This window comes from Lichenostomus cassidix, chromosome 6 (assembly GCF_008360975.1).
Source record: "Lichenostomus cassidix isolate B80296 chromosome 6, HeHo_3.0, whole genome shotgun sequence".
NCBI classification, from domain to species: domain Eukaryota; kingdom Metazoa; phylum Chordata; class Aves; order Passeriformes; family Meliphagidae; genus Lichenostomus; species Lichenostomus cassidix.
Window position 1 is genome coordinate 30,022,465 of NC_139487.1, and position 10,436 is coordinate 30,032,900.

Consider the following 10,436-nt stretch of genomic DNA (forward strand, 5'->3'; position numbering starts at 1 on the left):
TCCCTGTGGTCTGGAGCACTCCCCCTCGTCCTGACCCCTCTGGGAGGGCTTCCTGCCTTCAGGGGTGTGCAGGAGCAGCCCTGGTCAGCTCCACGCCTCTTCACGTGTGGTGTGCTGGGGAGTTGGACATGGAGATGGGGAATGGCTCTGCAGGAGTCTGCCTGGCTCTGGCAAGTTGTGCCTCAGGGTTGGCACTGCCAAACGCTGGCTGCTGATGCATCTGTTCTGAGCCTGGGATTTATACTGTCTGCTTTTGCCTTTAGGCAGAGTGGTTCCGTTCCCATCAACTTGGGCAATGGCTTAATAACTGTACAGGAAAGTATTGGCTACCATGGATAAAAAATACAGGGGCTGTTTTGTAGAGGTCTTTACTGTTAGTAGCATGGTTTTGTACAAAGGGGATGGGGCACTAGGGAAGTACATGATGCTTTATGTCCTTTTTAGGTTTGGGGGATGTGTTTGTTTTTTCTTAATTTTTCTAGCTGAGAAGCAAAACTACACTGAAATGATGGGCTAATGGGAATATCTGCTGCTTTTTTTCCGAGAATTAAGACTTCAGCTGGAACCAAGTTACATGTGAAAAAGACAGTTTGTTCTGCAATATGAGGTCAAATGATCCCTGTGGTGTCTGGTGCAAGAGTGCACAAAGCATAGCCTCCTTTCTGTCTGTGCTTCATATACTCAAAGGACTGCAGACAAGACTATAGGGATGATGAAAAATCTTGTCTGAAGTCATGTTGAATCATATACCTGCCAGGTCTTACGTGGCCTGCTTTTTTCATCCCTTTTTTTTCCTATTGCCTTTTCCCCGCCCTTTTTGTAAGATTTCATGTCTTAAAATTTAGTTATTCACTCAAAGCCTTGAGAAAAAAAAAAGGCCAAATACAGTTTGAAAAGGCACTGAAGGGACTAGATTATGTTTTATTCATTTTATATAGTAGACCAAAGTATCAAAATCCCTTTTTTTCTACATTGAAGTTGCTGTGTGCTCCTGTGGTTTTTACTTGTTTCACAAGCTACAATAACTTTTGGGGTTTTTTAATGGCAACAAAAAATGTTCTTTCTGTATGACAGTCATGTCCTAGACCTATCAAAAGGTAAATGTAAAACTTTTTGTCAGGGCAAGCTCTTTTCATACCAGCTGAAGTTTGATTTGTTGCACTCTGGAGAGATTTATAAATGACTGCCTTTTTATTTGGGCAGGTGTTCCTAGGAAGATGAGCATCACATTTCAGGCAAAGAGAAGGGATATTTACATGGTGTATGCAGTGTTACCAGCAACTATATTTTGCCAGAATTTCAGTGTGCCCAGTCTCACAGGTTCCCTTATTAATGTTTAATAGGCAAAGCAGCAGGACCCAGCACATTAGTGTCCTGCATTACAAAATGAGTTTGGAAACTGCATTAGGGTTGCTAGCAATTTTTTTTCAAATACCTGGCTAATTGCTGTTGATAAATCAGTACCGAGGAGGCACCTGACAGTTGAATTAAACAATCATTTGGCAGTTGTAGGATAACAAAGTGTTATTTGACTGTAAATGTTTGGGTGGGGAGCACTTGTGCAGTCCTAGTCAAGGTCTTCCTCTGCAAAACAGAAGAAGATGGAATCCTCTTCCTGCAGACATTGCTCTTTGGTGATCTTACCTTGATGTTTGCATGTGGGTCTGTTAGAAGTTATGTGCTGAAGTGCTGCTAATTTCACTCAAGTTTTGGCACTCCTAGAGGTGATGAGAAGTATTGTAATATGGGCAGAGCTGCAGAAGTGGGGAGAACTACTTTTCCAAAGTTCTTTCCAGCTATTGCAGACTTTCACTGCTTGGAATAGCCCATGAGCTGGTGTTACCTGCTGTTACTCCAGGGCAGCAAAACTTGAGTCACGCTGGTTTATCAGTATAGTGCAGCATAGTCTTTTAAAATAAACCTTTCCATGAGAATGGATTTTTTACAAGATGGCCACTGAAATATTCATCCAATGCAGTAATGTTAGTTTGCATGTTTTTCTGCTATCCCTGCTTTTACTGATGTGAGGAATGGCTTTCCTACTGTGAATGTTATGCATTCACAGTACCTGAATTATTTTTTTTATAGGGTAGGACTGTTTCATATCTATACAATTTGTGATGCATTCGCCTTTGGGAAGAAAACAAGGGCTGTCTTTATGTCCCTAAGTGCACTGTAGCTGAAGGGGACAAATACTATCAGCTCCTCTGCTGAAATTGGTGGCATCGACTCAGCCTGCTTCCATCATCCAGTGTGTATTCAGCATGTGTCATGTGCAAATAATGCAATGTGAGCTGGGAAACTCTCCCCACAAAGTGTACCTTGGAGCTTATGGAAGGCAACTGCCAGGTCTTGCTCAGTCAGGGATTCTGTGTGCTTTAAGAAGAGCTGCCAGTGCACACAGTGGTAGATGTAAACTGCCTTCTTGTACCACTCAAGTTTCCCCACAAAAAGTAGGTTGGCATGCAAGGTCATTTCCAGGAAATCCTGCAGGAGAGGAACAGTACATTTTAAATGTCGTTACTTTTTAGTGCTTTGCCATTACCTGATGACAAAACTAATTATTCTGGGAAAATGTTGCTTATTTAAACGGTAATTCTTTAGTACCTGATGATCAGAATATTCTCAATGGGATCAAATAATTCCTGATAATATTAATCAGTAAGTAGAATGAAATAATCCTCAAGAGCATAATTATTGGTACTGCAATTAGTATGCAGCAGAAATTGTTGTCAGGTACAGACAGATATGGAGGTCTTCAAAAGGCATCATTAAGAGCAGCAGAAGAAGCTGAAATTTATGGTCTTGGTATAGTGACTTTGAACTGAAAGTGGTGAAGTCACTGAGCAAGTTGCAAATCATCCATGAATTTATTAATCCCAGTTCCCTATCTCACTGAAGTCTAATTGTGTGGAAGAGCCCGAAAGGTTGTCTGTTTTTCTGTTCAGCTGAAAAAGCAATTCGTTAATCAGGAGTTGCAGTGCTCTTCACCATCCAGAGGTCTTGACATGCTCAGTGAAAGGAAGGGACAAAGTGTAGAGGGAGGCTGTTTTGGGTTCAGTCAGTCCTGCTCTGCATGAGTGGTGTGGAACTGGGGGGAAAGTGTTTTAAAGTCAAAATCCAACTCAGGCCCTCTGCATGAGCAGGAAAGGCAGGTGTTCCTGCTTTCTTACTGCAGTCATCACCTGAAATGCTAATGATTCTGCTTTTCAGAGCAGGAACTAAGGCAGTTTCTTCCATCCCTAAACTAATAAACTTAGTAAATCATATCCAGCATGATCTTTAGTGGAAAGTTTCACAGTTTATACTGGTGCTTACAAGCCCAATGAGCTCTAGGGTGTGTGCTCTCTACCTACAGTACAGTGGAGCTTTCCTTGGCAGTATAAAAATTGGTCCAGACACATAATGGGTATGTTTCACTTTTGTTACACCTTGGCATGTATCACTTCAAAGTGACAAATATAAATCCCGGTTCTGATTTTGGATTACTGACTAAAAGAAGTAGTAAGTCTTGTTCTCTCATACAATTTGGTATGCCTCTGTTGAGGTACATTTTATGTAAGACTCCAGGTGCCTGGTGTGCAAGGCAAGTTCTAGAGGCACTTTAGCACGGCACTAAAAGCTGTAACAGCTGACAGGTCCTTATTTTCATTTCATCTTCCATTCTTGTTGGGGCACTGTGCTCCCCTGTGCTTTTCTGTAGCTATTGCTTTATCCTTCTCAACTACCACAGAGAAGGCAAATTTTTGTTGTTTACCTTTACTTGGGAAGGGACCTTGTTTCTTCTGGTCTCTCTGTTCAGTTCTTCTGAAGAAATGTATGTTGAGCTTCCCAAGTTGTTCATTATGCAGTACAGTTATTATGCTCTCACTTTGCTCATCAACCTTAGTTTTTAAGTGCATATATAGATACAGAACTTAGTGAAGTTTTTGAACTGTGTTTATGATAATCTGTCAGTTGGATGCTGAAACTGCTGAAATTTGCACATAGTAGGGTAAGCATTTTCCCAGTTAAGGCAAAAAGTTATATTTAAGGATGTGTTGAATAGTTCTTTGCTCAGTATTAAACTGTTAGTTTTTTAATAGGAAGACAAGACTCTAGCTGCATCAAGCTTAATGTAGAAATTACTGTATAGTTTTATGACCTGTATTATTCAGCACGCCTGACAAGATGGTACTAATGCTCTGTTCTGATCGTAAATTCTCTAAGATGCTTAGATACCACATGGTTATAATGTTGGCATAAATATGCTGATGGATACAGATGTAATTAATTTTTAGACGTTTCTTGTAATTATTCCAGTGATAGATGTCTAAATTTGTCCTTAATCTATTAGAGAAAATGTCCCACTCTATTACTGCTTCTTGTAAAATTTAATGGCTGCAGGGCCTGAGGCTGTGGTTTTGCTGTTGCGTTTTTGTTCTACAAGTGTACTTGTGGATCCACTAAAATTATGAGCTGAACTGCACACTAAAGCATGGAGATGGCTCCTAGGAATTGCAGCCCATGAGTGCTTGAGAAGGGCTCTCTGGAAAGGCAGACTAGTGGGGCTGATGGAGTTGTTAGATCATGGGTCTGAAGTGCTCAGGTGGGAGCAGCAGAGGAGTGAAGAGGTAGACATTCAGTTTCTGAGTATTATTTCCTGAAGTTCTGTTTCTGAATTTTGGGAGGACATACAACTTCTCTTGTCTTCACTGAGAAGTTGTTTGTGCTGCTTTTCTACATTAGGTTTTAACGTCCAGTGCATCTCAGTGATTTTTAAAGGAAGGAATGGTGACCTCATGACAAGTAAGTGTTGGCCCATTTCTTTTTTTTTTTAAGTTGCAAAAAACTATGGTGTATAGCTTCTATGTTGTGCTGTCAAAAATATCTTTTGAGATGCAAGGGATAAATCTTGGTCAGCTTACTTACATGCTTTTATTTTGCGGTAGCTCTTGACATAATTACATATTCTTAACAGATATAACATATTCTTAACAGACACAATCTTAACAGCACTTCAGTTGCTTTTCATTCACTTTGATACACTTTGTCAGTGCCAACAGCTTTTAGAAGTAGCACTGTTTCAGCCAGGGCATTATGAGCAGGCCTATATGTTTAGCCTCTAGTAGGATTCCTACCAGGTACTGCTGTTCTACCTGAGAAAGGAAGTAAAGAAATAAGATGGTGGCAAACTTTGTCCATGCGGGGATGCAATCAAACCTTGTATAAATTAAACTACTGCTGGACTGAATGAATGAAGTTCTGAGAATGAATGCAGACCATGTCATTTTATGTATTTTCCCTGCAGAGAGAATAACAGCAGTACAGGGGAAGAGATCAGCCATCTGACAGCCTTTGACCCGTGGTGGGCTTTTTATCATGTATATTTTGGCAGTCTGACACTCATTCAGTCTATCTGATTGCTACATGGTGAATTAAATATTTCCATTTCTGAAAGCATGGAAAAGATCTGAATATTCTATGAAGCAGTTTTGCATAAGCATCACTGTTTCTTTAGCAAAGAATGCATTTTTCTCTTCTTCTCTTCATCCAAAAGAGCAATTTGCAACTTTTAATGAAAATTTGAATACTGAAGCATTACATGGATAGAGATAACAAAGCAGTAAGTGTTAGAAAATTATGTACTCTTCAGTGTGCAGTCTTTGTCAAAGCTTTCTCTTTGTCAATAAAACACTGTGTCCAAAGATGCACTTGCCTTGGAATTTGGAAAACAAATACTGATTTGTGCATTTGAACAACTGGTAAGCCTTAGAGAAAAACACTTTCCCATCTTTCTTTCTGATGCTTACCTTCATAGGGTGTATATTTATAACCTTACTCTACTAATAATCTTAAACAACTAGCCCTGAAGATAACTGAAGCGTGACTTTGTTGCAATTTATCCTTCTTGCTGGAAGGGATTAAATAATATAAATCAAGGGTTAGTGGAAGCATTGCCTTGAATTTTAGATGCTTTTCAGTGCATCTTTTAGAAGACTCTCTTCGAATTTTTTTGTTAAAAATGCTTTGTAGGAGGAAAAATATCACTTGGGATCTGTATATTATTCTGTGAATGTTGTGCTGATAGCAATAGGATACAGTGGGTGTCAAAAGAGCCAGGTGCAAGAATAGCAATACTCTGTGCACGAGATCAGATCCATGTCCTCTTTGGTACTTGGTGAGACTGGTGCCAGTGAGAGTTTTATATGACATGAGGACTGGAGAGAAAGCCTAAACTTGTCTGCCATCAACAACTGTCTCTGTTGGACAAGAGAATGTTAAACAAATCGTAACATTTTCTTGGAAAGCACCATCATTTATAACCTGCTCTATTTTATCTTTTGATTCTACTGAAGCGGTGCTCTCTCTGTTCAGTGCAGCTGTGCTGAAGGTGTGACCCAGAGCTGGTTGAGGAAAACTACTCCATGGTTTCTCAGAACTTCTGGTGAGCAGCAAACTTTGGTCTGTCCTGGTTGCCCATGCAACTGGCTCCTGGAGCTGCAGCTGGTACTCTGCCCTGTTAGACCATCCTGAAAGTTATTAACAGGACCCCTCTGGTGGTGATCAGGAATCTCATCACTCTGTCTCCAGAACCAGGCTTCACTCGTGGGTAGAAGGCCCAACAAGATTAGGACTCTCTATGTGTCATTATTTGCAACAAAGAAGAGTTTGGTAGTGGGGTTTTTCTGTTATTTTGTCTGTTTGTGGGCTTTTGTTGTTGCTGGGTTTTTGTGTGTGGTTGTTTATTGGGTTTTTTTTGCCTAGATGCTGACTTTAAAATAGATGTCTGAGTGATAATGTAGATTAGACTGAATGTAAACCATCTTAAAAAGACAAATACCACCAGAACCTTAAAAATCTGTCTTAATCAAATTCTGTTTTCATTGTCTGGTCGAAGGATTTTCTGATATTGGAAAATAAACTGCAAAGGGCGTTTATGGATCTCCCAATATAGTTAAATGCATTAGCACTACTGGAGAGCTTAATCCATACCACAGCTTGGTGGTGCCTCATCTTTCTGCCTGGTATGGCTGCTTAATTTCTCCTTGTGCTAGAGGAGCACCCTTCCTGCCTCCCTGTTAGCTGGGGCAGCAGTGTGATGGGAGGAGTCTCCTCTATGGTGTGATGCCATGGAAGGGCTGCTGCTGTTCATTTGGCTGCTGCCTGCTCCCTCCTTGATGACTGGAAAAAGAGACCCAGAGTGGCTGCTGGTGAAGCACCGTGGGTTTGGTTCTGACAGCAGCCCACCAGCAGCTCCCCAGTGCCAGCTTGTGGCACCCTCGTCACAAATGCTGTTTTCCAGCACGGTGGATGGGTCTTGTCAGAGCTCAGGCTTTACCTGTGCCTTTGGCCTTTTCAGGCTCACCTGCACCTCTCAGTCCCCAACCGAGGAGCATTTACCAACTGTCTTTTATCTGCATAAGATGCCATGTTTCTCTCAAATAAGGATTGTGAGGATACAGCTGCCTTGCCACTTGCTATATCTATACTCCAAAGGCCTAACTTGAGGCCAGAATCTGGAGTTCTTGTTAGGCACACTGGCAGACCTGTGCTGCAACACAGTCTTGCATCCCAGTCTTACTTGTTTTAAAAGAGAAGTTTGTTTTAAAACAGTAATTCTCTACAGTTTCCAAAGCTTAGAGTGTATTTTAAGTTACCTGCTGGAGGGCTATACTTTCTTTCAGTTCCCAAGTTTATCAGGTTTTTGTGTTAAGATGAGCCTCCCTGTGTTCTTGTACTGGTTCAGGCAAGAGCAGTCCCACTCCTGTACAGTGTTGCTTCCTTTATTTCCCTGCTTCACATCAGGATACAGAATTACTCGGAAAGCCAGAGGCTTTTTCAAGACCTGCCTGTTAATTATTTCTCATCTCTAGACACAGCCTGCATTTTTCTGCAGTTAGGCACAGAGGCTCTGCATAAAGAGGCTGAACAGCTCAGCTACCTGTTGCTTTTGGCACATCACCAGGATTTGAGGCTTCCATGGTTTCAATCTCTCAGGCTTCCTTTCGTTCCCTCTGGAAGTGAGGGAAGGAGCTCACAGATGTGAAGGTAGACTGAGTTTCAGATGAGTCTCATATGGTGGCTGTTTTGTTGTTGACTGTCTAGTTACTACACAATTATAATTACTCTTGCTAAAATGAAAAGGAATGTCTGAAATCTGACATGAACCTGACTCATGCTCTTTTGCCAGTCATTCCATATTTCAGTGATTAAAGACTTTTTTTCTTAGTGAAAAGTACTTTTTTAAAAATAAAGATTGTGTCCATTTTTCATTTGTTACACCTTGAAACTTGAATCTCACCTGGTAGGGGAGAAAATGTTATTTTAATGCATTTTAGGGGACAAAATAGTTGTCTTTTTCAAGTACCTTGTTCTCAGTAAAGGAATGTGGTCTTGTTGGTTTTAAAAAATATGTTGTCCTAAATGTACATCTGTGTAGGAATCTGTCTCCCTCCTGGATGGAGAAGAGGCTCCAGAACTCATGGATGAAATGTTAGGAATCTGTAGGTGTGCGTGAAAGTTACAAACCAGATTATCTTTTGCCAGACCCACCTGCTTACAAAGGCCTACAGCTGTGCAGCCAGAGTTGTTTAGGACAGTGATTGCCTCAATCCCAGTCATCCAGCTGTGCCTAAAAATGGTCCTTTTGTATGTGCAGAGAGAAATTACTGGAAGTGTGAGCAGAGAGGGAGAAGCAACCACGTGATGGTTCAGACAGGTTGGATGTCCTGTGCCCTACTGCCTTCAGACTTGCCAAACAGAGACAATGGATGATCTCTGTGGAGGCTTGCAGGATATAATCCTCCTTGTTGATTGCTCCTGGGTCATGATTTGAAAATATGCCTGAAATAATTGCTGGTTTCCAAACTGCTGTGGAGGGCTGTGAGCAACTATAGTTCAAAGGAGTGAGCCAATGTCTGTTGAAAATGATTCGGATTATCAGGTTCTGCACTGCAGGACTGGCTTGCAGAAGAAGGATCTTTAATACTGTGGTGAAAAGGTACATGATATGAGGCACTGAGAAGCTTGAGCACTTGTGCCTTGCTGCAAGCAGTTTTACTTTCTCTTGATGCCAGCAGGATTATTTGGGTGCTGATGCTGTAAATGTTGCCCCCTTAACTGTCACAACAAATCCTGCAAGACATCTTCGTTTCTTGGTAATTTTGTGGGGGATGGAGCTGGAACTGAAACCTGGGCTAGACTTTCTTATGCAAGTGAACTGCTTAAAGAGGTTGTGCAAGGGGTGTCAATAAGTGAAGGACAGTGCTGAAGAAGAGGGATTTTGATCTTTGGTATATTGTTTTGTGGCCCAGAGGCTTCCTATATTAATTCACTTCCTGTATATTACCTCGTTCTTAGATTTACTAGGGAACCTGGCTGAGGCCTGATAGGGAATAAAATGTACACCATGAAATACTGGTCAGTGCAAACTGCAGAGCTGTAAGCAATTTATATTCTCTAATTACTAAAAATTCAGACATGCAATATGAGCTTACATCTTTGCAATTATCTAGTAAGGCAGAAGAAAATAAGTTTATTAAATAAGTGTATCTTGGAAACATGAAGTTACAATTCCATGTTGTTACAAATTTCAGAATGTGCGTTTGAAGCACATTGCAGTAGAAACAAAATTTACTGCCCTACAGTAACCCTCAACTGATGTGAAACAACCCTCAGACCATTCCCTGCGTGCTGTTCTGATCAGCAAGCTAAGCTGTTTTTCCCAAGCTGAAGATGTCTCTAATAGATGCCCAAGCAGAGAAGCACGTTGCAGTGATGTGTGAAGTGTGCATTTGAAATACCATGTTGTAGTGGAAGTGGTAGGAGAGTGCCTTAATTTTAATAGTGTAACTTGAAGCAGCTGGTTTGTTTTGGTGTGCTGAGAGCTGGTTGGGAAGGGTGATTGCCTGGCAGAAGAACAGTCTTGCTATCTAGAGAAGAGTTGGGATTTCTGTGGCATGATTTGACCAAAGACAAAAAAGCTTATTTTGCATGCACTGAACTCTCTTCTTGAACTGCTTGAAGGATTGAAGGGCTTGAAGTTGTGGCTCTCAGCTTGGGAAGTAGAGAAAAGGCATGAGTAAGTAGTCAAGTCACCAATTCTGAGTAACTGTGAAGTCTCACGAATTGCAAGGTTTGTAAAAAACCAACCAAACCAAGCCTTGTAGTGCTATACAGCAAATTGTTATGTGCACAGTTGTGGACAGACTTTCCTGCCCTAACAGAAAAGCTTATAAATTAAGGTTTTATGAAAACTGATTAAAAAATATTCATGGAACTATTTATAGTACAACTTGATTCAGCAGGAACAATTTTCCATGCTTAATCAGAAAGGTTAATTACGGATTTGCAGTTCCCTTTTTGTTTCTCCTCTATGGTCTCCATTAATCTTTCCCAGATCCTGCAGAGGTTAATGGGTCTGTGCTGGCAAAGCCCTGGGCATCCCCCAGTGG